The sequence below is a fragment of the Protomyctophum bolini genome, assembly GCF_963924005.1.
Source record: "Protomyctophum bolini genome assembly, chromosome: 22".
Taxonomy (NCBI): domain Eukaryota; kingdom Metazoa; phylum Chordata; class Actinopteri; order Myctophiformes; family Myctophidae; genus Protomyctophum; species Protomyctophum bolini.
The window spans coordinates 9,911,620-9,917,267 of NC_137883.1; the positions used below are offsets into that span (position 1 = coordinate 9,911,620).

Consider the following 5,648-nt stretch of genomic DNA (forward strand, 5'->3'; position numbering starts at 1 on the left):
CATACTTTTTGGGATAATACATCTGAAGATCGGATAAGGCCCTGCAGGTTGAAAATTATTGTTTCGTTTTCTTGACATATTATAGAGACAAAGGAAATTACAAATGAGGGGATTTTAGAATATCTCTTCTCATCGCTCCAGAAATCAGAAAATACTGTCAACAGGCCAATTTTGTTGTTTTTAGGAATAAAAGATGTAAATCATGCTATGTATATATAATTATATTATATTAATATATCAACAAACCTTTCTGTAAATACCTGCAGGAAATAGATATGAATAAAACTGGAAGGTTTGGTGTATGTGAGCAACTGAAGTGGAGATTCTTTGTTCCAGGTGGAAAACTCAATTTGGGAAAACTGCTTTTTTGTATTGATAGATAGATTTGTATTGTAAAATTACAAAACGTTTTATTTGAAGCCATTAATTTGAGACACAATATCTCATCCAATATACTTGGCAACAACATGTCATTCCATATACCGTTGGAAAGGTCTGGACCTCGAGCTGACTGTGGTTTAATCCAATTCATAATTTAATTTTCACCCAGCAAAACGAGCCGTCATTGGCTAAAATAAACATCTAAATGTGTATTTTGAAGGTTTATTTTGCATTTGTTTGAAAGAAGATGTGTAGGAAGCAAAATAGCAAACATTCTCAAAACTATTTCCACCTGCCATGTCTCGCCTACATAGGCATTCATTATGTTCAGTTCTGAGAATGAGTTTTTCTTAAAATCGAAGTATTGACCTGGTGAATAAATGCTTCTTACCTGCTGTCTCCATTGCGTCTGAAGCTCTTCTCAGTTGTGTCGTTATCTTCTCCAACTAGTTGTCATCTCTCAGCTTCAGCATCGACAGCTTTGAGAAGGAAAACAGGACATTAACTGGTTTGTTCTGGTATTCAGACAGTTTTTAAGTTGCTTGATTTAGTATTTGATATTGATTTTAGCTGCCATCAAAATATTTTTGGAAAATTAGCATCTCCATGAAGCTTGTTAGCATACTGAAGCAGATAATATGGCCTAAATCATCACTTTTTTCCCAAGTCAAGAGTCTCAACAAAACCATCTATTATGATATGATACATAATACATATCATATCTTCCTTTTCAGGCAGCACTTGGCACCTGCCCACAGAGCCAAAACTACTACTAGTTTCAAGCCTGTTTTCAACTCGCTGTTTCTCTGCAAGACATTACTCTACAAGCCATATCTCCAAAACAGGTGGGTCAAACTGAACAACCAATATGTCAAATTTGGCAACAATTATTACTTACAGTAATTATTATTACTGTGTTAAAACTACTAGTAACTGGTGTACTGACCATGGTATTACTGTGCTTAACTGACCAGACAACTGGCCTGACCTGAAACTCACAGAGAATCTAGGTTGTATTGTCAAGAGGAAGGTGTGAGACATAAGAATGAACAATACAAATTAATTTACGGTGGTTATCAAAGTAAACCTGGGCTTCCATAAGACCTCAACAGTGCCACAGGCTGATCACCTCCATGCCACGCCCCATTAATGAAATAATTTGTTCAAAAGTAGCCCAGACAAAGTATTAACTGCATATACATTTTTGATGGTCGATATTTCTCGTTTAAAAAAATATCTTTCTTAGTAGTCTCGTAAAATATTCTAATTTGAACAGAGATAGAGGTATAGGATTTTTTTGATTTTCATGAGCTGTATGCCATACTAAAACAAAAAAAGGTTTTAAATACTTCACTTTATGGACAATGAATTGAGAATATATGAAAGTTTCACTTTTTGAATTATATTACGGAAGAAAATGAACTTTTACACAATATTCTAATTCATTGAGATGGAGATGGAGTGTGTGTGTGTGTGTGTGTGTGTGTGTATGTGTGTGTGTGTGTGTGTGTGTGTGTGTGTGTGTGTGTGTGTGTGTGTGTGTGTGTGTGTGTGTGTGTGTGTGTGTGTGTGTGTGTGTGTGTGTGTGTGTGTGTGTGTGTGTGTGTGTGTGTGTGTGTGTGTGTGAGTGAGAGAAAGGGAGGGAGAGAGGGAGAGAGAGAGAGAGTGCGTGCGTGCGTGCTCCAATGTTCATGGTCAAATAATTGCACATAATGATCCTGACGGTACGGTACCTGGCTGGTGGCTGCAAGGAATTCTGACGTTCCTGACGATCCTGAGGATAAACCAGTCACGCCAGAGGCTCTGCACAGATAAACACAGTTCAAAGGGTTAATATTACTATAATGCTTCCTATCCATACATTCTGTAGTCTGATATGACAACATTAAAACATAGATTATAGTGGCTAACAAATACAAAACATTCAAAATGCATACTTAATTCCCTCTCTCTTGTCCGTGTGTAGAAAGATGCTTAAGGATGTCAGTGGTGCATCTAACATCTCACTGCTGATCACCACAGTATATATATATATATATATATATATATATGCTGTGTAGGGACCACGTACAGCTGACTCAGACAGGCAATATCTTCATAAGACATTAACCTCTGTACTTTAAGAATTAAATCTGATATCATGATGTGTGAGTGACATATTTACTTTTACTCCCCTATTGTATTAGTGTAGTTCTATAAAGAAATGTAGTTTTATGATTTCCATGAAACCATGTGGTTTCAAGGGAATAACGTCCGATACACAGCTCAGCAAATTTAATGTCAGTAGGTTGGGGTGCAAAACCCAAACTCAACTGTACTACACCATAGGCTACCGTACGTGGGGATCTGTAACTGACACTATCGAATAAGTAATTGCATATTTTGTCCCCAAAAGTCTTACTTTGCATTTTCAACATTAGCAGTCCCCCCTCCCCTATTCTGCAGTGTTTATTTACCTCTAAAAGGTGTACTGTATAGTGTACACATTATAAATAAACACTCAAACCCACAGTTCCACCAAGGCTCTAGAAAATAGTAATAATTAGTGATGCACCGAATATTCGGCCGCAGAAAGAAATCGGCAGAAAATGAATAGTGTATGCAATTAATGCATTCAAAAGAGCAGAATAAATGTTTTATGGATCCATAACAGTGATTATTATTTAAGTTAAGTTTTGCCATAACCATAACATAACATTTGTAGAATCAAACTCAGGTCTTAATGGGTTAAGTGGGGATACTAAAACAGCGATATTCAGTTACACTTCATACCAATTATACTGTGCGGATGTAGGTATGTTAAGTACATGGCATTATAGGCAAAAGCTTTCTAAATCTTTCACATTTTCCAAATATTTACAAGTTTGTAGGTCAACTATTTTCGCTATTTGTTGTACAACAAAGTATATAGTGCTCAAGTGGCATTCTGGACTAGACCTGTCTGACTGGAAACATTGTGGTTGCAAGGACTGACCTTCTGACCTGTCTGACTCTGAAATGACAACATTAAAACATAGATTAGTTAGCTTTGCAGAACTAAAAACAACATTAAAAATGCATACTTAATTCACTCTCTCTTGTCCGTGTGTAGAAAGATGCTTGTTCCTTGTCAGCATTGCATCCAACACCTCACTGCTGATCACAGAATATTGGCGTACAGAGTATAGAGTAGGCTACTTCATCAGGCCTCTTCTACTGCAGTGAACGGTAGAGTGACTGATGTTAGTCTGCCACAAACGTTACTCTTTTACCTGCATTTTATACTAACACTAACATTCCAAAGATGCCCAGAACATGATGAACCTGTTTAGTTTATGGCTGCTCCAACAGTAGTGGCATCATTAAAAAAAACAAAAACAAAACGGAATGTCAAAATATCCACCGCAGGGTCTGAGACCAGAACATTTAGTAATGGTTGAGACGAAGCAGTGAAAGGTCCTGAAAGATACATAACGTCAGTCTTACCCAATACCCAATCTTTCAGTTTTATGATCACATGGCTGCTGTACTTTATACCTTATACTAAGCATTTAAAGTATAAGGTATACAGTACGGCAGCCTTGTGTTCATAAAACAGAAAGATTGGGTAGGCCTATTGGGTAAGACTGACGTTATGTATCTTTCAGGACCTTTCACTGCTTCGTCTCAACCATTACTCAATGGCTCTGGTCTCAGACCCTGCGGTGGATATTTTGACATTCCGTTTTAGTTTTTTTGGAACGTTGCCACTACTGCTGGATCAGCTATAAACTAAACAGGTTCATCTCGATGTTCTGGGCATCTTTGTAATTTGTTAGTGTTAGTAAAATGCAGGTAAAAGAGTGAGTTTGAGGCAGCTACTAACTTCAGTCACTCTACCGTTCACTGCAGTAGAAGAGGTGCGCCTGGTGAGGGTTTAAACCCCGCAGATATGTCGAGTCCGCCTACAGGAAATACGTAAGCTGCGACCTGCATGAGACCTGAATTCGTCTATAGTGGTTGCACCACTCAAAAAACAGGAAAAGAACACTTATGCTAATATCAAACTTATGCCACAAAAAAAATCACAATATCCAGTCTTATTATATAAATACAATTACTGATGCCTAGGGTGACTAGATCCAAAGTGTTCATTTGAGGGGCAGAAATATCACTTGTGTGGGACAGGGGGGACGGGACGGGGTTAGCGACTTATTACTTAAAACCTTTGTGTAGGGTTAGACAACATTAAATGAGAAGGTTGCCTCTGGCTATATCACATTTTTCCGATTTTGATTCTGGAAGTTTCATGGTGATGATTTCTTAAAATGTGTCATCCAATTCACCTAGGTGAAACTAACATGTAAATATATAAAAAACTCCTCCTACTTTACTTGAAACAGTTTAAACTATATTAACCCATTTAGGCCTGACGTCGAAATTTAAAAAATGTCTTCTATGGCTTTGCCTACTCATTTGGTAATCTCGTCTCAAAAACTCCTGGGAACCCAGATTAGGTAATCATAGCCCACATTTGGAGGTCTAGCTCACAAATGCGGCATGTCTGTCATGAGATTGTAGATCTATTTTCTATAGCTATTTTCAACGAAGATATGTAGTGTAGAGCAGTGCATGGTTCCCAAACCTTTTCATCTCAAGGACCCCCAAATTGACACTAATTGGCCCGTGGACCCTCCATTTGAAGAGATATGCCAGGGACCCCCCCCCCAAATAAGAGATGGTTGTTTTACGGCTCTAGCAGTGATTCTCAACTTGGACCCCCAGTTTGAGGTGCATATTAGTCTACTACAGTTTAATGGCATTTGTATCTCTGGGACCCCCAATTTATATTGTAAAATCAATGTAAATTTAACTCTGAGAGTGTACAAATGGAACCAAAATGGACCTGTTTGGTTCCAAAACTATCATTTAGCTGGGGACCCCCTGGAACTTTCTCAAAGACCCCTGGGGGTCCCCGCCGGACCCCACTTTGGGAACCACTGGTGTAGAGTGAAAACAGAATAGTCATTACAAAAATAACATAAATGCATATTTGTCCACAAATAGAAAATAATACTTTCACCCATATGATGGCATGCCTTGAACAGGTCCGTCCAGGTTCATACAGTGAGAAAAGATTAACTAACTGACAACACTGAAGGAGTCGCATGTCACCGTGTCCTCTTATTGTGCTGTTCTGCATACCAAACAAGAACATTCATGGTATTTTCTCATTACTTGACTGTGTTACTTATTGGTAATGCCATGACTCATCAGGGCTGTGTGTGTGTGTGTGTGTGTGTGTGTGT

General features: G+C 38.2%; 1 long non-coding RNA gene across 1 annotated transcript; it reads right to left on the reverse strand.

Annotated features, from left to right (window-relative positions):
• Positions 1-770: 770 nt before the first annotated feature.
• On the reverse strand, positions 771-3,575 carry LOC308309982. Its single transcript, XR_013963445.1, has 3 exons — positions 3,444-3,575; positions 2,115-2,184; positions 771-860 (listed from the first exon to the last, which is right to left on the reverse strand). It is a non-coding gene; the product is annotated as an uncharacterized lncRNA (long non-coding RNA).
• Positions 3,576-5,648: the final 2,073 nt, after the last annotated feature.